Consider the following 23,524-nt stretch of genomic DNA (forward strand, 5'->3'; position numbering starts at 1 on the left):
AGTAGGTAGCGGTTTGAGTCGGCGTCTTCGGACATCTTGGTTCAACGCGCCGTCATTCGGATTGTCTATCTTTACCACCGTTGTGACCGAAGCTGCCTCAACAGCGTCCTTTTTACGAGTGCCATTTCCTTGTTCTTCCGTCACTAGCTCCAGAGCACTGACTGAGTCGGCGGTTTGTGGGTCTGTAAGTTCTTGAGTTGGGTTCCGCTCCGTCACCTCTTGTGCTTCGGAGTGCGCCTCTTCCGTCTCCGCGACAATCGTTACTGCGTCCCCTCCGTGGACCGTTTGTACCTGTTCAGCCGCCGACAGCGGCCGGGTTGCCTCAGCGGCTGTCGTCACGTCAATACATGTACTGTTTGTTTCCTCGAGCACATCCGCATTACACTGCTTCTGCTTGCGGGTGGAAGGCGAATTACGGGCGGACTCGCCGTCCGAGCCGTCATCGGTCGTTTCCAACGGTCGCTTCTTATTCTGGAGATCGCAATCGGGGACAGAAGGGTGTGATGTAATGACGCTCAGGGGAGGGAACTCCGTAGTAGTTATGGCGGGCACTGCAGAAGTACATGCACCACTGTCGTTAACCGAAAGAAGGGAAGTGCTATTTGGTAAGACATCGCTGAGGGTCAGTTTTTGACGCTGTGTTAGATTGTTCCTAAGAACAAAAACACGGCGCGGACAATCTTGTCGGAAATGACCTGTCTCATTGCAAATATTGCACGTGCGCTCCTGACCAGAATACACAACATGTGCTTTATGGCCTGCAACGGATATATGGGACGGGATGTTGGCTTTCACCTCCATTTCAACGGATCTAATGCCATTAAAACACTGTATCTTGTATAGCTTCGACCATCTTTCGTTATAGATAGATTTAACTTCGCCATATTTAGATAGAGCGTCCTTGATCAACTGATTATCAATTTCAATTGGAACATTCAAAATCCTGACATTGGTGTACATGATATCAGCTTTTCGTACAGAGACATTACTTTTTGAACCGTCTCGATGAACAAATTCGACGGAATTACCCCATTTTGCAAGCAACTTATCGACTGTCACTGAGTTCAGAAATTTAACAAAAACACAGTATTTTTCAGCATCTAATTGCGTGGTATGAACAGAGTCAGAATTAATACCGATTACCTCAGTCAGCCAATCGTGGATTTCCAGCGCAGTGGGTTGGACCGGCCGTGTTCCTTTCTCGAACGAGAAGACTAAAGTATTCTTCCTGACGGTGTCAGACATGGTCGTCGGTTCCGACGAAATTCCGGCAACAACCGAAATTGCGGCGAAGCACGAAACGTGGAACGGACGAAAGCACTATAAAAACACTTATCAGAGACACCACTCAAAAAATAACAGCGAAAATGTACAGCTAACTTCACGTAAACACCAAACACCGGCGATAGCGCTAACGTACGCGGAGTAAACAACAAGCACGTCCGACCGCGGCGACGGCTAAAGCCAGAATGCCACTCGGCCACGACTGCCGGTCGCAATAGCGTCTTCCGACAAGTTAAAGTGCCACCTTTAGAAGCAATCCAATGGCAGAAAGCTGCGTGGCCTCACTCTTTTCTGTAGTGTTTCCATTGCCAGCACATTAGCCGTTACGAAAGTGTATTAATTTTCGCCTAGACATTGCCTTGAACCCAACACCCTTTGGTTGAAAATCAAACGCTCTACCGACTGAGCTATCGTACAGCTGCGTGGGGGGCGAGTCATTCGCATGACGTAATTACTGGCTTGTGGCTCCAATGGCGACTTCACCGACTTACCGCTGACGCTAGTTTTCTGTCGTCTTAAGTGGTCGACATACTTGCAAGTAGCTGCGAGATCTTAAGAAAAGAAACGCTGCACCATTCCTTTTGCCGCACTCGAATGACTGAATTGCGATTCTTAAAAAAGAGAGAAATGAATGTTTGCTCTGTCCGACGCTTCCAAGCACGTCTGTGTACACACGAACTCGGCGTCGACGCGAGAAAATGCCGGCAGCGCACTCGTGGGCCTGCTACGGCTTTCTGCAGTCCCAGCGTCAGTGAGAGGTGAACCGGTAGCCACAGAAAGCAGCGGCCGCCGCGACACTCAGTATTGTTAAAGGGAAATTTTCTTCTTGTTGAGGATGGCGTCATTGGTATGCAACCGCGTTCACGTGTGTGAAAATATTTGCTCCTCTATATGCAAAATCGCACGCAGCCGGTAGGATTCGAACATACGCTCCCACAGGGAATCTGATTTCGAGTCAGACGCCTTAACCACTCGGACACGAAACATGCAACTGCTACGGTTTAAAGCACTGTGGCGTCAGAAAACGGCGTAGCTGCATTCTTTTCCGTAGTGTTTCCACCGCTACCAAAGTATTAAAATCTCCGCCCGAACAGGGACTTGAACCCTGGACCCTTAGGTTAAAAGCCTAATGCTCTACCGACTGAGCTATCCGGGCTCACACGACGTTAGAGATCATCCCACGATGCACAGGTATACATTGACTCATGTCCTTCACCGTTGTGCTATCGCTGCATCGAGCTGTTACTAATTAAACGTCCCTGAATGCTGTCTACAAACGTGTCGCGCTAAGCTCGTAGCAGACTATCGAAGAATGCTGACACACGATGCAAAAACAAACCGCAGCAGTCGTTAGGTCTCATACGTTGGAGTAGAGGATTTACGTGTTTTGTCGACATTCACTGGGCAATTGGAAAATTCACAAGCATTTCGAATGCAATGCTTCCCACGTTTTCGCTCATTTCACGGTTCCGTTGGAGACGTTCTTTACCTCCTAACACAAAAAAGGGAACGCAGTCGGTAGGACTTTTCGTATTTTCTTACTTCTCAGGGAGTTGCCTACTGTGTTCCTCTTACGGCATGCACTAGATAACCTGAACAGTTACAGGATAGAGTCATTTTTGTTCTCGGCTGTACTTACATCATCACAGACTCGGAGCAATTCCATTGGCATCAGCTTCAAAACAAACACTTGCCGAAACCCGGGATCGGACCAGTGACCTTTAGATCTTCAGTCTAACGCTCTCCCCCCAACTGAGCTATTTTTTGTTTTTACTAGACCAGTGCTCTACCACTTTCTTTTTTGCATTACTGGTGCCTTAAACCAGCGCCTTAGACCGGTTTTTTTAGTTTTTTTGTTTTTCTAACGCTCTTCCAAAGTTTGTTTTCTTCCTTAACCACTTTTTTTTCCTTAACCCCTTTTTTTTTTACTTCTCTTGTCAATAAGTAGATCGCAATGAAGGCAGGATCCCGGACGCGCAGCAACATCAGTGGGGCTTCTTCGCGGCACTGCAAGTGCGTCACAACACAGAACCCCTCCCCCATCATGACATGGGAGGACACAGACCTTTTGTCTGTCTCCTCTGAGATTATTTATATCATGGAACAAAATTTTTACTGTGGACGTTGCGGTTTTTCCCTTATTTTATTTTATGTTTTTTTTATTTTTTTTATTTGCTCTGTTTGGTTCTTGAATGTTGTAATTTGTTTTTACCTTTTTCTGTTGTGGTTTTTTTTTCGTACATAATACCGTGTAGAAGCCGTAGTCACTTCTCAGAGATTAATAAAATAGGTCACTCAGTCCACTGTTTACTTGTTACTTGCTTATAGTTTCTATCGTGTTGTTCGTTTTTATCCTATGCCTGTCCTCTTGAAGACTATATTCAACATGTTGCCGTAGTGTTTTTTATGGTCACTGAATTTTTTTGATTCCCAATAAGCGGATTCCATATAGACGATGAAATCAATTGAATTGTCAGATCCATTCCTTCCAATTACGTAATGTGTGTAGTGACCCATGAGCCACATGACAGCGTTATTTTTGCTTTCTGGAAAAAATGTCACTTCAGGCTGTAATAGCGTTTGTGGTGTATAATTGCGGCCATCACTTCTGGTGAGGAGTGCAATCTTCCATCTGATCCATGTCCAATTGTGAAATTGTCCTCTGCACGTGAATCTGTGTTGATGTGTGTCCACGAATCCACACTTAGTGCAGTGATTTGTGGCACACAGTCCTATCTGATAAAGTTTTGCATTGGTTGGTATAGTGTCGCTGACTACCTTGTACCAAGTGGAAGCCACGTTTGTTGAATGGATTTTGAGGCTAAGGTTTTTCCATACAGTACGCCATATGACGTTCGGATATTTGATTTCTATGGTATTTTGTGTATCCGATTTGTGCCATGTGTTTAGAATCTCCTTTGTAGTTATATTTGACTTGTACATTGTGCGTGCCTCTAAGTAGCCGACCTCAATATAAAATTTCTTGATATGCGTTAGTGTGTTGTTTAGTTTGCCCACATTAACCGGGGGTTGCAGGGAACCAGGCTGGACAGTTGTGAATAGTCGGGAGGTGATGTTATCTCTGTCCTTATTAATCATAAACAGGGTTCTTTTGATGTAAAGTGCAGTTGCCTTTGTAACCAAATTAGTTAGCTCTAACCCGCCCATCAGTCTTGCTATGGTTCCGTTGGAGACGTTCTTTACCTCCTGACACAAAAAAGGGAACGCAGTCGGTAGGACTTTTCGTATTTTCTTACTTCTCAGGGAGTTGCCTACTGTGTTCCTCTTACGGCATGCACTAGATAACCTGAACAGTTACAGGATAGAGTCATTTTTGTTGTCGGCTGTACTTACATCATCACAGACTCGGAGCAATTCCATTGGCATCAGCTTCAAAACAAACACTTGCCGAAACCCGGGATCGAACCAGTGACCTTTAGATCTTCAGTCTAACGCTCTCCCAACTGAGCTATTTCAGCTCACGCGTATGTCTGCATACTCGCGCGTCTTCGTTAACCTCTGAATCGCCGCCAATTTCACAGTCATCTTCGTCTGATAAGACACAGGGACGCTGAAAGGCGAGCAGCAGATGCAGTGAAGTACCACACACATATCTTCTGATTCCATCATCGTAAGAAGCAAACATGTCGACTCGATTCATGTAATACTGACTTCGCTGGCGCTAGAAAACCTTTACTATATCGATGCCACGTGCAACTCGTGTGCAGAGAACGAGACACAAGAAGGAGTGAGCCTCTCCACTATGTGAGAGGCAGTATCAAGCAGAAACACACGCTAAAACATTTGACTTGCGTTAGCTCATAAATTGCTACACGTCACCGTCTGCAAGCTAAAATGGACACATCTGTACTGCCCAGAGAGGCGACACTTGCACTCACACCTGGTGGACGACAGTGAGACGAGTAGATGAGCTGTGGCTTCTGGGAGCGACTGTAGCGCTGCACCCAAGAACACTGCACATTGCTGGCGACCCACGTGTTTAGTAGAGACGCAACTGCTAGGATGCAGCTGAACGTCCATCTTCTGAGAGCGAGAAAATTTCCGCAGTCGGCAGGACTCGAACCTACGCTCCCAGAGGGAATCTGATTTCAAGTCAGACGCCTTAACCACTCGGCCACGACTGCCGGTCGCAATAGCGTCTTCCGACAAGTGAAAGTGCCACCTTTAGAAGCAATCCAATGGCAGAAAGCTGCGTGGCCTCACTCTTTTCTGTAGTGTTTCCATTGCCAGCACATTAGCCGTTACGAAAGTGTATTAATTTTCGCCTAGACATTGCCTTGAACCCAACACCCTTTGGTTGAAAATCAAACGCTCTACCGACTGAGCTATCGTACAGCTGCGTGGCGTGCGAGTCATTCGCATGACGTAATTACTGGCTTGTGGCTCCAATGGCGACTTCACCGACTTCCCACTGACGCACCGCTGACGCTAGTTTTCTGTCGTCTTAAGTGGTCGACATACTTGCAAGTAGCTGCGAGATCTTAAGAAAAGAAACGCTGCACCATTGCTTTTGCCGCACTCGAATGACTGTATTGCGATTCTTAAAAAAGAGAGAAATGAATGTTTGCTCTGTCCCACGCTTCCAAGCACGTCTGTGTACACACGAACTCGGCGTCGACGCGAGAAAATGCCGGCAGCGCACTCGTGGGCCTGCTACGGCTTTCTGCAGTCCCAGCGTCAGTGAGAGGTGAACCGGTAGCCACAGAAAGCAGCGGCCGCCGCGACACTCAGTATTGTTAAACGGAAATTTTCTTCTTGTTGAGGATGGCGTCATTGGTATGCAACCGCGTTCACGTGTGTGAAAATATTTGCTCCTCTATATGCAAAATCGCACGCAGCCGGTAGGATTCGAACATACGCTCCCACAGGGAATCTGATTTCGAGTCAGACGCCTTAACCACTCGGACACGAAACATGCAACTGCTACGGTTTAAAGCACTGTGGCGTCAGAAAACGGCGTAGCTGCATTCTTTTCCGTAGTGTTTCCACCGCTACCAAAGTATTAAAATCTCCGCCCGAACAGGGACTTGAACCCTGGACCCTTAGGTTAAAAGCCTAATGCTCTACCGACTGAGCTATCCGGGCTCACACGACGTTAGAGATCATCCCACGATGCACAGGTATACATTGACTCATGTCCTTCACAGTTGTGCTATCGCTGCATCGAGCTGTTACTAATTAAACGTCCCTGAATGCTGTCTACAAACGTGTCGCGCTAAGCTCGTAGCAGACTATCGAAGAATGCTGACACACGATGCAAAAACAAACCGCAGCAGTCGTTAGGTCTCATACGTTGGAGTAGAGGATTTACGTGTTTTGTCGACATTCACTGGGCAATTGGAAAATTCACAAGCATTTCGAATGCAATGCTTCCCACGTTTTCGCTCATTTCACGGTTCCGTTGGAGACGTTCTTTACCTCCTGACACAAAAAAGGGAACGCAGTCGGTAGGACTTTTCGTATTTTCTTACTTCTCAGGGAGTTGCCTACTGTGTTCCTCTTACGGCATGCACTAGATAACCTGAACAGTTACAGGATAGAGTCATTTTTGTTCTCGGCTGTACTTACATCATCACAGACTCGGAGCAGTTCCATTGGCATCAGCTTCAAAACAAACACTTGCCGAAACCCGGGATCGGACCAGTGACCTTTAGATCTTCAGTCTAACGCTCTCCCCCCAACTGAGCTATTTTTTGTTTTTACTAGACCAGTGCTCTACCACTTTCTTTTTTGCATTACTGGTGCCTTAAACCAGCGCCTTAGACCGGTTTTTTTAGTTTTTTTGTTTTTCTAACGCTCTTCCAAAGTTTGTTTTCTTCCTTAACCACTTTTTTTTCCTTAACCCCTTTTTTTTTTACTTCTCTTGTCAATAAGTAGATCGCAATGAAGGCAGGATCCCGGACGTGCAGCAACATCAGTGGGGCCTCTTCGCGGCACTGCAAGTGCGTCACGACACAGAACCCCTCCCCCATCATGACATGGGAGGACACAGACCTTTTGTCTGTCTCCTCTGAGATTATTTATATCATGGAACAAAATTTTTACTGTGGACGTTGCGGTTTTTCCCTTATTTTATTTTATGTTTTTTTTATTTTTTTTATTTGCTCTGTTTGGTTCTTGAATGTTGTAATTTGTTTTTACCTTTTTCTGTTGTGGTTTTTTTTTCGTACATAATACCGTGTAGAAGCCGTAGTCACTTCTCAGAGATTAATAAAATAGGTCACTCAGTCCACTGTTTACTTGTTACTTGCTTATAGTTTCTATCGTGTTGTTCGTTTTTATCCTATGCCTGTCCTCTTGAAGACTATATTCAACATGTTGCCGTAGTGTTTTTTATGGTCACTGAATTTTTTTGATTCCCAATAAGCGGATTCCATATAGACGATGAAATCAATTGAATTGTCAGATCCATTCCTTCCAATTACGTAATGTGTGTAGTGAGCCATGAGCCACATGACAGCGTTATTTTTGCTTTCTGGAAAAAATGTCACTTCAGGCTGTAATAGCGTTTGTGGTGTATAATTGCGGCCATCACTTCTGGTGAGGAGTGCAATCTTCCATCTGATCCATGTCCAATTGTGAAATTGTCCTCTGCACGTGAATCTGTGTTGATGTGTGTCCACGAATCCACACTTAGTGCAGTGATTTGTGGCACACAGTCCTATCTGATAAAGTTTTGCATTGGTTGGTATAGTGTCGCTGACTACCTTGTACCAAGTGGAAGCCACGTTTGTTGAATGGATTTTGAGGCTAAGGTTTTTCCATACAGTACGCCATATGACGTTCGGATATTTGATTTCTATGGTATTTTGTGTATCCGATTTGTGCCATGTGTTTAGAATCTCCTTTGTAGTTATATTTGACTTGTACATTGTGCGTGCCTCTAAGTAGCCGACCTCAATATAAAATTTCTTGATATGCGTTAGTGTGTTGTTTAGTTTGCCCACATTAACCGGGGGTTGCAGGGAACCAGGCTGGACAGTTGTGAATAGTCGGGAGGTGATGTTATCTCTGTCCTTATTAATCATAAACAGGGTTCTTTTGATGTAAAGTGCAGTTGCCTTTGTAACCAAATTAGTTAGCTCTAACCCGCCCATCAGTCTTGCTATGGTTCCGTTGGAGACGTTCTTTACCTCCTGACACAAAAAAGGGAACGCAGTTGGTAGGACTTTTCGTATTTTCTTACTTCTCAGGGAGTTGCCTACTGTGTTCCTCTTACGGCATGCACTAGATAACCTGAACAGTTACAGGATAGAGTCATTTTTGTTCTCGGCTGTACTTACATCATCACAGACTCGGAGCAATTCCATTGGCATCAGCTTCAAAACAAACACTTGCCGAAACCCGGGATCGAACCAGTGACCTTTAGATCTTCAGTCTAACGCTCTCCCAACTGAGCTATTTCGGCTCACGCGTATGTCTGCATACTCGCGCGTCTTCGTTAACCTCTGAATCGCCGCCAATTTCACAGTCATCTTCGTCTGATAAGACACAGGGACGCTGAAAGGCGAGCAGCAGATGCAGTGAAGTACCACACACATATCTTCTGATTCCATCATCGTAAGAAGCAAACATGTCGACTCGATTCATGTAATACTGACTTCGCTGGCGCTAGAAAACCTTTACTATATCGATGCCACGTGCAACTCGTGTGCAGAGAACGAGACACAAGAAGGAGTGAGCCTCTCCACTATGTGAGAGGCAGTATCAAGCAGAAACACACGCTAAAACATTTGACTTGCGTTAGCTCATAAATTGCTACACGTCACCGTCTGCAAGCTAAAATGGACACATCTGTACTGCCCAGAGAGGCGACACTTGCACTCACACCTGGTGGACGACAGTGAGACGAGTAGATGAGCTGTGGCTTCTGGGAGCGACTGTAGCGCTGCACCCAAGAACACTGCACATTGCTGGCGACCCACGTGTTTAGTAGAGACGCAACTGCTAGGATGCAGCTGAACGTCCATCTTCTGAGAGCGAGAAAATTTCCGCAGTCGGCAGGACTCGAACCTACGCTCCCAGAAGGAATCTGATTTCAAGTCAGACGCCTTAACCACTCGGCCACGACTGCCGGTCGCAATAGCGTCTTCCGACATGTGAAAGTGCCACCTTTAGAAGCAATCCAATGGCAGAAAGCTGCGTGGCCTCACTCTTTTCTGTAGTGTTTCCATTGCCAGCACATTAGCCGTTACGGAAGTGTATTAATTTTCGCCTAGACATTGCCTTGAACCCAACACCCTTTGGTTGAAAATCAAACGCTCTACCGACTGAGCTATCGTACAGCTGCGTGGCGTGCGAGTCATTCGCATGACGTAATTACTGGCTTGTGGCTCCAATGGCGACTTCACCGACTTCCCACTGACGCACCGCTGACGCTAGTTTTCTGTCGTCTTAAGTGGTCGACATACTTGCAAGTAGCTGCGAGATCTTAAGAAAAGAAACGCTGCACCATTGCTTTTGCCGCACTCGAATGACTGTATTGCGATTCTTAAAAAAGAGAGAAATGAATGTTTGCTCTGTCCAACGCTTCCAAGCACGTCTGTGTACACACGAACTCGGCGTCGACGCGAGAAAATGACGGGAGCGCACTCATGGGCCTGCGACGGCTTTCTGCAGTCCCAGCGTCAGTGAGAGGTGAACCGGTAGCCACAGAAAGCAGCGGCCGCCGCGACACTCAGTATTGTTAAACGGAAATTTTCTTCTTGTTGAGGATGGCGTCATTGGTATGCAACCGCGTTCACGTGTGTGAAAATATTTGCTCCTCTATATGCAAAATCGCACGCAGCCGGTAGGATTCGAACATACGCTCCCACAGGGAATCTGATTTCGAGTCAGACGCCTTAACCACTCGGACACGAAACATGCAACTGCTACGGTTTAAAGCACTGTGGCGTCAGAAAACGGCGGAGCTGCATTTTTTTCCGTAGTGTTTCCACCGCTACCAAAGTATTAAAATCTCCGCCCGAACAGGGACTTGAACCCTGGACCCTTAGGTTAAAAGCCTAATGCTCTACCGACTGAGCTATCCGGGCTCACACGACGTTAGAGATCATTCCACGATGCACAGGTATACATTGACTCATGTCCTTCACAGTTGTGCTATCGCTGCATCGAGCTGTTACTAATTAAACGTCCCTGAATGCTGTCTACAAACGTGTCGCGCTAAGATCGTAGCAGACTATCGAAGAATGCTGACACACGATGCAAAAACAAACCGCAGCAGTCGTTAGGTCTCATACGTTGGAGTAGAGGATTTACGTGTTTTGTCGACATTCACTGGGCAATTGGAAAATTCACAAGCATTTCGAATGCAATGCTTCCCACGTTTTCGCTCATTTCACGGTTCCGTTGGAGATGTTCTTTACCTCCTGACACAAAAAAGGGAACGCAGTCGGTAGGACTTTTCGTATTTTCTTACTTCTCAGGGAGTTGCCTACTGTGTTCCTCTTACGGCATGCACTAGATAACCTGAACAGTTACAGGATAGAGTCATTTTTGTTCTCGGCTGTACTTACATCATCACAGACTCGGAGCAATTCCATTGGCATCAGCTTCAAAACCAACACTTGCCGAAACCCGGGATCGGACCAGTGACCTTTAGATCTTCAGTCTAACGCTCTCCCCCCAACTGAGCTATTTTTTGTTTTTACTAGACCAGTGCTCTACCACTTTCTTTTTTGCATTACTGGTGCCTTAAACCAGCGCCTTAGACCGGTTTTTTTAGTTTTTTTGTTTTTCTAACGCTCTTCCAAAGTTTGTTTTCTTCCTTAACCACTTTTTTTTCCTTAACCCCTTTTTTTTTTACTTCTCTTGTCAATAAGTAGATCGCAATGAAGGCAGGATCCCGGACGCGCAGCAACATCAGTGGGGCCTCTTCGCGGCACTGCAAGTGCGTCACGACACAGAACCCCTCCCCCATCATGACATGGGAGGACACAGACCTTTTGTCTGTCTCCTCTGAGATTATTTATATCATGGAACAAAATTTTTACTGTGGACGTTGCGGTTTTTCCCTTATTTTATTTTATGTTTTTTTTATTTTTTTTATTTGCTCTGTTTGGTTCTTGAATGTTGTAATTTGTTTTTACCTTTTTCTGTTGTGTTTTTTTTTTTCGTACATAATACCGTGTAGAAGCCGTAGTCACTTCTCAGAGATTAATAAAATAGGTCACTCAGTCCACTGTTTACTTGTTACTTGCTTATAGTTTCTATCGTGTTGTTCGTTTTTATCCTATGCCTGTCCTCTTGAAGACTATATTCAACATGTTGCCGTAGTGTTTTTTATGGTCACTGAATTTTTTTGATTCCCAATAAGCGGATTCCATATAGACGATGAAATCAATTGAATTGTCAGATCCATTCCTTCCAATTACGTAATGTGTGTAGTGAGCCATGAGCCACATGACAGCGTTATTTTTGCTTTCTGGAAAAAATGTCACTTCAGGCTGTAGTAGCGTTTGTGGTGTATAATTGCGGCCATCACTTCTGGTGAGGAGTGCAATCTTCCATCTGATCCATGTCCAATTGTGAAATTGTCCTCTGCACGTGAATCTGTGTTGATGTGTGTCCACGAATCCACACTTAGTGCAGTGATTTGTGGCACACAGTCCTATCTGATAAAGTTTTGCATTGGTTGGTATAGTGTCGCTGACTACCTTGTACCAAGTGGAAGCCACGTTTGTTGAATGGATTTTGAGGCTAAGGTTTTTCCATACAGTACGCCATATGACGTTCGGATATTTGATTTCTATGGTATTTTGTGTATCCGATTTGTGCCATGTGTTTAGAATCTCCTTTGTAGTTATATTTGACTTGTACATTGTGCGTGCCTCTAAGTAGCCGACCTCAATATAAAATTTCTTGATATGCGTTAGTGTGTTGTTTAGTTTGCCCACATTAACCGGGGGTTGCAGGGAACCAGGCTGGACAGTTGTGAATAGTCGGGAGGTGATGTTATCTCTGTCCTTATTAATCATAAACAGGGTTCTTTTGATGTAAAGTGCAGTTGCCTTTGTAACCAAATTAGTTAGCTCTAACCCGCCCATCAGTCTTGCTATGGTTCCGTTGGAGACGTTCTTTACCTCCTGACACAAAAAAGGGAACGCAGTTGGTAGGACTTTTCGTATTTTCTTACTTCTCAGGGAGTTGCCTACTGTGTTCCTCTTACGGCATGCACTAGATAACCTGAACAGTTACAGGATAGAGTCATTTTTGTTCTCGGCTGTACTTACATCATCACAGACTCGGAGCAATTCCATTGGCATCAGCTTCAAAACAAACACTTGCCGAAACCCGGGATCGAACCAGTGACCTTTAGATCTTCAGTCTAACGCTCTCCCAACTGAGCTATTTCGGCTCACGCGTATGTCTGCATACTCGCGCGTCTTCGTTAACCTCTGAATCGCCGCCAATTTCACAGTCATCTTCGTCTGATAAGACACAGGGACGCTGAAAGGCGAGCAGCAGATGCAGTGAAGTACCACACACATATCTTCTGATTCCATCATCGTAAGAAGCAAACATGTCGACTCGATTCATGTAATACTGACTTCGCTGGCGCTAGAAAACCTTTACTATATCGATGCCACGTGCAACTCGTGTGCAGAGAACGAGACACAAGAAGGAGTGAGCCTCTCCACTATGTGAGAGGCAGTATCAAGCAGATACACACGCTAAAACATTTGACTTGCGTTAGCTCATAAATTGCTACACGTCACCGTCTGCAAGCTAAAATGGACACATCTGTACTGCCCAGAGAGGCGACACTTGCACTCACACCTGGTGGACGACAGTGAGACGAGTAGATGAGCTGTGGCTTCTGGGAGCGACTGTAGCGCTGCACCCAAGAACACTGCACATTGCTGGCGACCCACGTGTTTAGTAGAGACGCAACTGCTAGGATGCAGCTGAACGTCCATCTTCTGAGAGCGAGAAAATTTCCGCAGTCGGCAGGACTCGAACCTACGCTCCCAGAGGGAATCTGATTTCAAGTCAGACGCCTTAACCACTCGGCCACGACTGCCGGTCGCAATAGCGTCTTCCGACATGTGAAAGTGCCACCTTTAGAAGCAATCCAATGGCAGAAAGCTGCGTGGCCTCACTCTTTTCTGTAGTGTTTCCATTGCCAGCACATTAGCCGTTACGGAAGTGTATTAATTTTCGCCTAGACATTGCCTTGAACCCAACACCCTTTGGTTGAAAATCAAACGCTCTACCGACTGAGCTATCGTACAGCTGCGTGGCGTGCGAGTCATTCGCATGACGTAATTACTGGCTTGTGGCTCCAATGGCGACTTCACCGACTTCCCACTGACGCACCGCTGACGCTAGTTTTCTGTCGTCTTAAGTGGTCGACATACTTGCAAGTAGCTGCGAGATCTTAAGAAAAGAAACGCTGCACCATTGCTTTTGCCGCACTCGAATGACTGTATTGCGATTCTTAAAAAAGAGAGAAATGAATGTTTGCTCTGTCCAACGCTTCCAAGCACGTCTGTGTACACACGAACTCGGCGTCGACGCGAGAAAATGACGGGAGCGCACTCATGGGCCTGCGACGGCTTTCTGCAGTCCCAGCGTCAGTGAGAGGTGAACCGGTAGCCACAGAAAGCAGCGGCCGCCGCGACACTCAGTATTGTTAAACGGAAATTTTCTTCTTGTTGAGGATGGCGTCATTGGTATGCAACCGCGTTCACGTGTGTGAAAATATTTGCTCCTCTATATGCAAAATCGCACGCAGCCGGTAGGATTCGAACATACGCTCCCACAGGGAATCTGATTTCGAGTCAGACGCCTTAACCACTCGGACACGAAACATGCAACTGCTACGGTTTAAAGCACTGTGGCGTCAGAAAACGGCGGAGCTGCATTTTTTTCCGTAGTGTTTCCACCGCTACCAAAGTATTAAAATCTCCGCCCGAACAGGGACTTGAACCCTGGACCCTTAGGTTAAAAGCCTAATGCTCTACCGACTGAGCTATCCGGGCTCACACGACGTTAGAGATCATTCCACGATGCACAGGTATACATTGACTCATGTCCTTCACAGTTGTGCTATCGCTGCATCGAGCTGTTACTAATTAAACGTCCCTGAATGCTGTCTACAAACGTGTCGCGCTAAGATCGTAGCAGACTATCGAAGAATGCTGACACACGATGCAAAAACAAACCGCAGCAGTCGTTAGGTCTCATACGTTGGAGTAGAGGATTTACGTGTTTTGTCGACATTCACTGGGCAATTGGAAAATTCACAAGCATTTCGAATGCAATGCTTCCCACGTTTTCGCTCATTTCACGGTTCCGTTGGAGATGTTCTTTACCTCCTGACACAAAAAAGGGAACGCAGTCGGTAGGACTTTTCGTATTTTCTTACTTCTCAGGGAGTTGCCTACTGTGTTCCTCTTACGGCATGCACTAGATAACCTGAACAGTTACAGGATAGAGTCATTTTTGTTCTCGGCTGTACTTACATCATCACAGACTCGGAGCAGTTCCATTGGCATCAGCTTCAAAACAAACACTTGCCGAAACCCGGGATCGGACCAGTGACCTTTAGATCTTCAGTCTAACGCTCTCCCCCCAACTGAGCTATTTTTTGTTTTTACTAGACCAGTGCTCTACCACTTTCTTTTTTGCATTACTGGTGCCTTAAACCAGCGCCTTAGACCGGTTTTTTTAGTTTTTTTGTTTTTCTAACGCTCTTCCAAAGTTTGTTTTCTTCCTTAACCACTTTTTTTTCCTTAACCCCTTTTTTTTTTACTTCTCTTGTCAATAAGTAGATCGCAATGAAGGCAGGATCCCGGACGCGCAGCAACATCAGTGGGGCCTCTTCGCGGCACTGCAAGTGCGTCACGACACAGAACCCCTCCCCCATCATGACATGGGAGGACACAGACCTTTTGTCTGTCTCCTCTGAGATTATTTATATCATGGAACAAAATTTTTACTGTGGACGTTGCGGTTTTTCCCTTATTTTATTTTATGTTTTTTTTATTTTTTTTATTTGCTCTGTTTGGTTCTTGAATGTTGTAATTTGTTTTTACCTTTTTCTGTTGTGGTTTTTTTTTCGTACATAATACCGTGTAGAAGCCGTAGTCACTTCTCAGAGATTAATAAAATAGGTCACTCAGTCCACTGTTTACTTGTTACTTGCTTATAGTTTCTATCGTGTTGTTCGTTTTTATCCTATGCCTGTCCTCTTGAAGACTATATTCAACATGTTGCCGTAGTGTTTTTTATGGTCACTGAATTTTTTTGATTCCCAATAAGCGGATTCCATATAGACGATGTAATCAATTGAATTGTCAGATCCATTCCTTCCAATTACGTAATGTGTGTAGTGAGCCATGAGCCACATGACAGCGTTATTTTTGCTTTCTGGAAAAAATGTCACTTCAGGCTGTAATAGCGTTTGTGGTGTATAATTGCGGCCATCACTTCTGGTGAGGAGTGCAATCTTCCATCTGATCCATGTCCAATTGTGAAATTGTCCTCTGCACGTGAATCTGTGTTGATGTGTGTCCACGAATCCACACTTAGTGCAGTGATTTGTGGCACACAGTCCTATCTGATAAAGTTTTGCATTGGTTGGTATAGTGTCGCTGACTACCTTGTACCAAGTGGAAGCCACGTTTGTTGAATGGATTTTGAGGCTAAGGTTTTTCCATACAGTACGCCATATGACGTTCGGATATTTGATTTCTATGGTATTTTGTGTATCCGATTTGTGCCATGTGTTTAGAATCTCCTTTGTAGTTATATTTGACTTGTACATTGTGCGTGCCTCTAAGTAGCCGACCTCAATATAAAATTTCTTGATATGCGTTAGTGTGTTGTTTAGTTTGCCCACATTAACCGGGGGTTGCAGGGAACCAGGCTGGACAGTTGTGAATAGTCGGGAGGTGATGTTATCTCTGTCCTTATTAATCATAAACAGGGTTCTTTTGATGTAAAGTGCAGTTGCCTTTGTAACCAAATTAGTTAGCTCTAACCCGCCCATCAGTCTTGCTATGGTTCCGTTGGACACGTTCTTTACCTCCTGACACAAAAAAGGGAACGCAGTCGGTAGGACTTTTCGTATTTTCTTACTTCTCAGGGAGTTGCCTACTGTGTTCCTCTTACGGCATGCACTAGATAACCTGAACAGTTACAGGATAGAGTCATTTTTGTTCTCGGCTGTACTTACATCATCACAGACTCGGAGCAATTCCATTGGCATCAGCTTCAAAACAAACACTTGCCGAAACCCGGGATCGAACCAGGGACCTTTAGATCTTCAGTCTAACGCTCTCCCAACTGAGCTATTTCGGCTCTCGCGTATGTCTGCATACTCGCGCGTCTTCGTTAACCTCTGAATCGCCGCCAATTTCACAGTCATCTTCGTCTGATAAGACACAGGGACGCTGAAAGGCGAGCAGCAGATGCAGTGAAGTACCACACACATATCTTCTGATTCCATCATCGTAAGAAGCAAACATGTCGACTCGATTCATGTAATACTGACTTCGCTGGCGCTAGAAAACCTTTACTATATCGATGCCACGTGCAACTCGTGTGCAGAGAACGAGACACAAGAAGGAGTGAGCCTCTCCACTATGTGAGAGGCAGTATCAAGCAGAAACACACGCTAAAACATTTGACTTGCGTTAGCTCATAAATTGCTACACGTCACCGTCGGCAAGCTAAAATGGACACATCTGTACTGCCCAGAGAGGCGACACTTGCACTCACACCTGGTGGACGGCAGTGAGACGAGTAGATGAGCTGTGGCTTCTGGGAGCGACTGTAGCGCTGCACCCAAGAACACTGCACATTGCTGGCGACCCACGTGTTTAGTAGAGACGCAACTGCTAGGATGCAGCTGAACGTCCATCTTCTGAGAGCGAGAAAATTTCCGCAGTCGGCAGGACTCGAACCTACGCTCCCAGAGGGAATCTGATTTCAAGTCAGACGCCTTAACCACTCGGCCACGACTGCCGGTCGCAATAGCGTCTTCCGACAAGTGAAAGTGCCACCTTTAGAAGCAATCCAATGGCAGAAAGCTGCGTGGCCTCACTCTTTTCTGTAGTGTTTCCATTGCCAGCACATTAGCCGTTACGAAAGTGTATTAATTTTCGCCTAGACATTGCCTTGAACCCAACACCCTTTGGTTGAAAATCAAACGCTCTACCGACTGAGCTATCGTACAGCTGCGTGGCGTGCGAGTCATTCGCATGACGTAATTACTGGCTTGTGGCTCCAATGGCGACTTCACCGACTTCCCACTGACGCACCGCTGACGCTAGTTTTCTGTCGTCTTAAGTGGTCGACATACTTGCAAGTAGCTGCGAGATCTTAAGAAAAGAAACGCTGCACCATTGCTTTTGCCGCACTCGAATGACTGTATTGCGATTCTTAAAAAAGGGAGAAATGAATGTTTGCTCTGTCCAACGCTTCCAAGCACGTCTGTGTACACACGAACTCGGCGTCGACGCGAGAAAATGACGGGAGCGCACTCATGGGCCTGCGACGGCTTTCTGCAGTCCCAGCGTCAGTGAGAGGTGAACCGGTAGCCACAGAAAGCAGCGGCCGCCGCGACACTCAGTATTGTTAAACGGAAATTTTCTTCTTGTTGAGGATGGCGTCATTGGTATGCAACCGCGTTCACGTGTGTGAAAATATTTGCTCCTCTATATGCAAAATCGCACGCAGCCGGTAGGATTCGAACATACGCTCCCACAGGGAATCTGATTTCGAGTCAGACGCCTTAACCACTCGGACACGAAACATGCAACTGCTACGGTTTAAAGCACTGTGGCGTCAGAAAACGGCGTAGCTGCATTTTTTTCCGTAGTGTTTCCACCGCTACCAAAGTATTAAAATCTCCGCCCGAACAGGGACTTGAACCCTGGACCCTTAGGTTAAAAGCCTAATGCTCTACCGACTGAGCTATCCGGGCTCACACGACGTTAGAGATCATTCCACGATGCACAGGTATACATTGACTCATGTCCTTCACAGTTGTGCTATCGCTGCATCGAGCTGTTACTAATTAAACGTCCCTGAATGCTGTCTACAAACGTGTCGCGCTAAGCTCGTAGCAGACTATCGAAGAATGCTGACACACGATGCAAAAACAAACCGCAGCAGTCGTTAGGTCTCATACGTTGGAGTAGAGGATTTACGTGTTTTGTCGACATTCACTGGGCAATTGGAAAATTCACAAGCATTTCGAATGCAATGCTTCCCACGTTTTCGCTCATTTCACGGTTCCGTTGGAGACGTTCTTTACCTCCTGACACAAAAAAGGGAACGCAGTCGGTAGGACTTTTCGTATTTTCTTACTTCTCAGGGAGTTGCCTACTGTGTTCCTCTTACGGCATGCACTAGATAACCTGAACAGTTACAGGATAGAGTCATTTTTGTTCTCGGCTGTACTTACATCATCACAGACTCGGAGCAATTCCATTGGCATCAGCTTCAAAACAAACACTTGCCGAAACCCGGGATCGGACCAGTGACCTTTAGATCTTCAGTCTAACGCTCTCCCCCCAACTGAGCTATTTTTTGTTTTTACTAGACCAGTGCTCTACCACTTTCTTTTTTGCATTACTGGTGCCTTAAACCAGCGCCTTAGACCGGTTTTTTTAGTTTTTTTGTTTTTCTAACGCTCTTCCAAAGTTTGTTTTCTTCCTTAACCACTTTTTTTTCCTTAACCCCTTTTTTTTTTACTTCTCTTGTCAATAAGTAGATCGCAATGAAGGCAGGATCCCGGACGCGCAGCAACATCAGTGGGGCCTCTTCGCGGCACTGCAAGTGCGTCACGACACAGAACCCCTCCCCCATCATGACATGGGAGGACACAGACCTTTTGTCTGTCTCCTCTGAGATTATTTATATCATGGAACAAAATTTTTACTGTGGACGTTGCGGTTTTTCCCTTATTTTATTTTATGTTTTTTTTATTTTTTTTATTTGCTCTGTTTGGTTCTTGAATGTTGTAATTTGTTTTTACCTTTTTCTGTTGTGGTTTTTTTTTCGTACATAATACCGTGTAGAAGCCGTAGTCACTTCTCAGAGATTAATAAAATAGGTCACTCAGTCCACTGTTTACTTGTTACTTGCTTATAGTTTCTATCGTGTTGTTCGTTTTTATCCTATGCCTGTCCTCTTGAAGACTATATTCAACATGTTGCCGTAGTGTTTTTTATGGTCACTGAATTTTTTTGATTCCCAATAAGCGGATTCCATATAGACGATGAAATCAATTGAATTGTCAGATCCATTCCTTCCAATTACGTAATGTGTGTAGTGAGCCATGAGCCACATGACAGCGTTATTTTTGCTTTCTGGAAAAAATGTCACTTCAGGCTGTAATAGCGTTTGTGGTGTATAATTGCGGCCATCACTTCTGGTGAGGAGTGCAATCTTCCATCTGATCCATGTCCAATTGTGAAATTGTCCTCTGCACGTGAATCTGTGTTGATGTGTGTCCACGAATCCACACTTAGTGCAGTGATTTGTGGCACACAGTCCTATCTGATAAAGTTTTGCATTGGTTGGTATAGTGTCGCTGACTACCTTGTACCAAGTGGAAGCCACGTTTGTTGAATGGATTTTGAGGCTAAGGTTTTTCCATACAGTACGCCATATGACGTTCGGATATTTGATTTCTATGGTATTTTGTGTATCCGATTTGTGCCATGTGTTTAGAATCTCCTTTGTAGTTATATTTGACTTGTACATTGTGCGTGCCTCTAAGTAGCCGACCTCAATATAAAATTTCTTGATATGCGTTAGTGTGTTGTTTAGTTTGCCCACATTAACCGGGGGTTGCAGGGAACCAGGCTGGACAGTTGTGAATAGTCGGGAGGTGATGTTATCTCTGTCCTTATTAATCATAAACAGGGTTCTTTTGATGTAAAGTGCAGTTGCCTTTGTAACCAAATTAGTTAGCTCTAACCCGCCCATCAGTCTTGCTATGGTTCCGTTGGACACGTTCTTTACCTCCTGACACAAAAAAGGGAACGCAGTCGGTAGGACTTTTCGTATTTTCTTACTTCTCAGGGAGTTGCCTACTGTGTTCCTCTTACGGCATGCACTAGATAACCTGAACAGTTACAGGATAGAGTCATTTTTGTTCTCGGCTGTACTTACATCATCACAGACTCGGAGCAATTCCATTGGCATCAGCTTCAAAACAAACACTTGCCGAAACCCGGGATCGAACCAGGGACCTTTAGATCTTCAGTCTAACGCTCTCCCAACTGAGCTATTTCGGCTCTCGCGTATGTCTGCATACTCGCGCGTCTTCGTTAACCTCTGAATCGCCGCCAATTTCACAGTCATCTTCGTCTGATAAGACACAGGGACGCTGAAAGGCGAGCAGCAGATGCAGTGAAGTACCACACACATATCTTCTGATTCCATCATCGTAAGAAGCAAACATGTCGACTCGATTCATGTAATACTGACTTCGCTGGCGCTAGAAAACCTTTACTATATCGATGCCACGTGCAACTCGTGTGCAGAGAACGAGACACAAGAAGGAGTGAGCCTCTCCACTATGTGAGAGGCAGTATCAAGCAGAAACACACGCTAAAACATTTGACTTGCGTTAGCTCATAAATTGCTACACGTCACCGTCGGCAAGCTAAAATGGACACATCTGTACTGCCCAGAGAGGCGACACTTGCACTCACACCTGGTGGACGGCAGTGAGACGAGTAGATGAGCTGTGGCTTCTGGGAGCGACTGTAGCGCTGCACCCAAGAACACTGCACATTGCTGGCGACCCACGTGTTTAGTAGAGACGCAACTGCTAGGATGCAGCTGAACGTCCATCTTCTGAGAGCGAGAAAATTTCCGCAGTCGGCAGGACTCGAACCTACGCTCCCAGAGGGAATCTGATTTCAAGTCAGACGCCTTAACCACTCGGCCACGACTGCCGGTCGCAATAGCGTCTTCCGACAAGTGAAAGTGCCACCTTTAGAAGCAATCCAATGGCAGAAAGCTGCGTGGCCTCACTCTTTTCTGTAGTGTTTCCATTGCCAGCACATTAGCCGTTACGAAAGTGTATTAATTTTCGCCTAGACATTGCCTTGAACCCAACACCCTTTGGTTGAAAATCAAACGCTCTACCGACTGAGCTATCGTACAGCTGCGTGGCGTGCGAGTCATTCGCATGACGTAATTACTGGCTTGTGGCTCCAATGGCGACTTCACCGACTTCCCACTGACGCACCGCTGACGCTAGTTTTCTGTCGTCTTAAGTGGTCGACATACTTGCAAGTAGCTGCGAGATCTTAAGAAAAGAAACGCTGCACCATTGCTTTTGCCGCACTCGAATGACTGTATTGCGATTCTTAAAAAAGGGAGAAATGAATGTTTGCTCTGTCCAACGCTTCCAAGCACGTCTGTGTACACACGAACTCGGCGTCGACGCGAGAAAATGACGGGAGCGCACTCATGGGCCTGCGACGGCTTTCTGCAGTCCCAGCGTCAGTGAGAGGTGAACCGGTAGCCACAGAAAGCAGCGGCCGCCGCGACACTCAGTATTGTTAAACGGAAATTTTCTTCTTGTTGAGGATGGCGTCATTGGTATGCAACCGCGTTCACGTGTGTGAAAATATTTGCTCCTCTATATGCAAAATCGCACGCAGCCGGTAGGATTCGAACATACGCTCCCACAGGGAATCTGATTTCGAGTCAGACGCCTTAACCACTCGGACACGAAACATGCAACTGCTACGGTTTAAAGCACTGTGGCGTCAGAAAACGGCGTAGCTGCATTTTTTTCCGTAGTGTTTCCACCGCTACCAAAGTATTAAAATCTCCGCCCGAACAGGGACTTGAACCCTGGACCCTTAGGTTAAAAGCCTAATGCTCTACCGACTGAGCTATCCGGGCTCACACGACGTTAGAGATCATTCCACGATGCACAGGTATACATTGACTCATGTCCTTCACAGTTGTGCTATCGCTGCATCGAGCTGTTACTAATTAAACGTCCCTGAATGCTGTCTACAAACGTGTCGCGCTAAGCTCGTAGCAGACTATCGAAGAATGCTGACACACGATGCAAAAACAAACCGCAGCAGTCGTTAGGTCTCATACGTTGGAGTAGAGGATTTACGTGTTTTGTCGACATTCACTGGGCAATTGGAAAATTCACAAGCATTTCGAATGCAATGCTTCCCACGTTTTCGCTCATTTCACGGTTCCGTTGGAGACGTTCTTTACCTCCTGACACAAAAAAGGGAACGCAGTCGGTAGGACTTTTCGTATTTTCTTACTTCTCAGGGAGTTGCCTACTGTGTTCCTCTTACGGCATGCACTAGATAACCTGAACAGTTACAGGATAGAGTCATTTTTGTTCTCGGCTGTACTTACATCATCACAGACTCGGAGCAATTCCATTGGCATCAGCTTCAAAACAAACACTTGCCGAAACCCGGGATCGGACCAGTGACCTTTAGATCTTCAGTCTAACGCTCTCCCCCCAACTGAGCTATTTTTTGTTTTTACTAGACCAGTGCTCTACCACTTTCTTTTTTGCATTACTGGTGCCTTAAACCAGCGCCTTAGACCGGTTTTTTTAGTTTTTTTGTTTTTCTAACGCTCTTCCAAAGTTTGTTTTCTTCCTTAACCACTTTTTTTTCCTTAACCCCTTTTTTTTTTACTTCTCTTGTCAATAAGTAGATCGCAATGAAGGCAGGATCCCGGACGCGCAGCAACATCAGTGGGGCCTCTTCGCGGCACTGCAAGTGCGTCACGACACAGAACCCCTCCCCCATCATGACATGGGAGGACACAGACCTTTTGTCTGTCTCCTCTGAGATTATTTATATCATGGAACAAAATTTTTACTGTGGACGTTGCGGTTTTTCCCTTATTTTATTTTATGTTTTTTTTATTTTTTTTATTTGCTCTGTTTGGTTCTTGAATGTTGTAATTTGTTTTTACCTTTTTCTGTTGTGGTTTTTTTTTCGTACATAATACCGTGTAGAAGCCGTAGTCACTTCTCAGAGATTAATAAAATAGGTCACTCAGTCCACTGTTTACTTGTTACTTGCTTATAGTTTCTATCGTGTTGTTCGTTTTTATCCTATGCCTGTCCTCTTGAAGACTATATTCAACATGTTGCCGTAGTGTTTTTTATGGTCACTGAATTTTTTTGATTCCCAATAAGCGGATTCCATATAGACGATGAAATCAATTGAATTGTCAGATCCATTCCTTC

The 23,524-nt window shown here is 45.5% G+C and overlaps 16 non-coding genes across 16 annotated transcripts; all 16 read right to left on the reverse strand.

The window, feature by feature from the left end:
* Positions 1-2,367: 2,367 nt before the first annotated feature.
* Trnak-uuu (transfer RNA lysine (anticodon UUU)) lies at positions 2,368-2,440 on the reverse strand. The gene has a single exon. It is a non-coding gene; the product is annotated as a tRNA-Lys (tRNA).
* A 2,250-nt stretch (positions 2,441-4,690) lies between these two features.
* Positions 4,691-4,763, reverse strand: Trnaf-gaa (transfer RNA phenylalanine (anticodon GAA)). Its single transcript has one exon. It is a non-coding gene; the product is annotated as a tRNA-Phe (tRNA).
* A 584-nt stretch (positions 4,764-5,347) lies between these two features.
* Positions 5,348-5,429, reverse strand: Trnas-uga (transfer RNA serine (anticodon UGA)). The gene has a single exon. It is a non-coding gene; the product is annotated as a tRNA-Ser (tRNA).
* An 888-nt stretch (positions 5,430-6,317) lies between these two features.
* Positions 6,318-6,390, reverse strand: Trnak-uuu (transfer RNA lysine (anticodon UUU)). The gene has a single exon. It is a non-coding gene; the product is annotated as a tRNA-Lys (tRNA).
* Positions 6,391-8,640: 2,250 nt separating this feature from the next.
* Positions 8,641-8,713, reverse strand: Trnaf-gaa (transfer RNA phenylalanine (anticodon GAA)). Its single transcript has one exon. It is a non-coding gene; the product is annotated as a tRNA-Phe (tRNA).
* A 584-nt stretch (positions 8,714-9,297) lies between these two features.
* On the reverse strand, positions 9,298-9,379 carry Trnas-uga (transfer RNA serine (anticodon UGA)). The gene has a single exon. It is a non-coding gene; the product is annotated as a tRNA-Ser (tRNA).
* An 888-nt stretch (positions 9,380-10,267) lies between these two features.
* On the reverse strand, positions 10,268-10,340 carry Trnak-uuu (transfer RNA lysine (anticodon UUU)). Its single transcript has one exon. It is a non-coding gene; the product is annotated as a tRNA-Lys (tRNA).
* Positions 10,341-12,591: 2,251 nt separating this feature from the next.
* Positions 12,592-12,664, reverse strand: Trnaf-gaa (transfer RNA phenylalanine (anticodon GAA)). The gene has a single exon. It is a non-coding gene; the product is annotated as a tRNA-Phe (tRNA).
* Positions 12,665-13,248: 584 nt separating this feature from the next.
* Trnas-uga (transfer RNA serine (anticodon UGA)) lies at positions 13,249-13,330 on the reverse strand. Its single transcript has one exon. It is a non-coding gene; the product is annotated as a tRNA-Ser (tRNA).
* Positions 13,331-14,218: 888 nt separating this feature from the next.
* Trnak-uuu (transfer RNA lysine (anticodon UUU)) lies at positions 14,219-14,291 on the reverse strand. Its single transcript has one exon. It is a non-coding gene; the product is annotated as a tRNA-Lys (tRNA).
* Positions 14,292-16,541: 2,250 nt separating this feature from the next.
* On the reverse strand, positions 16,542-16,614 carry Trnaf-gaa (transfer RNA phenylalanine (anticodon GAA)). The gene has a single exon. It is a non-coding gene; the product is annotated as a tRNA-Phe (tRNA).
* Positions 16,615-17,198: 584 nt separating this feature from the next.
* Trnas-uga (transfer RNA serine (anticodon UGA)) lies at positions 17,199-17,280 on the reverse strand. Its single transcript has one exon. It is a non-coding gene; the product is annotated as a tRNA-Ser (tRNA).
* An 888-nt stretch (positions 17,281-18,168) lies between these two features.
* Positions 18,169-18,241, reverse strand: Trnak-uuu (transfer RNA lysine (anticodon UUU)). The gene has a single exon. It is a non-coding gene; the product is annotated as a tRNA-Lys (tRNA).
* A 2,250-nt stretch (positions 18,242-20,491) lies between these two features.
* On the reverse strand, positions 20,492-20,564 carry Trnaf-gaa (transfer RNA phenylalanine (anticodon GAA)). Its single transcript has one exon. It is a non-coding gene; the product is annotated as a tRNA-Phe (tRNA).
* Positions 20,565-21,148: 584 nt separating this feature from the next.
* Positions 21,149-21,230, reverse strand: Trnas-uga (transfer RNA serine (anticodon UGA)). The gene has a single exon. It is a non-coding gene; the product is annotated as a tRNA-Ser (tRNA).
* Positions 21,231-22,118: 888 nt separating this feature from the next.
* Positions 22,119-22,191, reverse strand: Trnak-uuu (transfer RNA lysine (anticodon UUU)). The gene has a single exon. It is a non-coding gene; the product is annotated as a tRNA-Lys (tRNA).
* Between the last annotated feature and the right edge of the window lie 1,333 nt (positions 22,192-23,524).

Source organism: Schistocerca gregaria, unplaced genomic scaffold (genome assembly GCF_023897955.1).
Source record: "Schistocerca gregaria isolate iqSchGreg1 unplaced genomic scaffold, iqSchGreg1.2 ptg000445l, whole genome shotgun sequence".
NCBI lineage: Eukaryota > Metazoa > Arthropoda > Insecta > Orthoptera > Acrididae > Schistocerca > Schistocerca gregaria.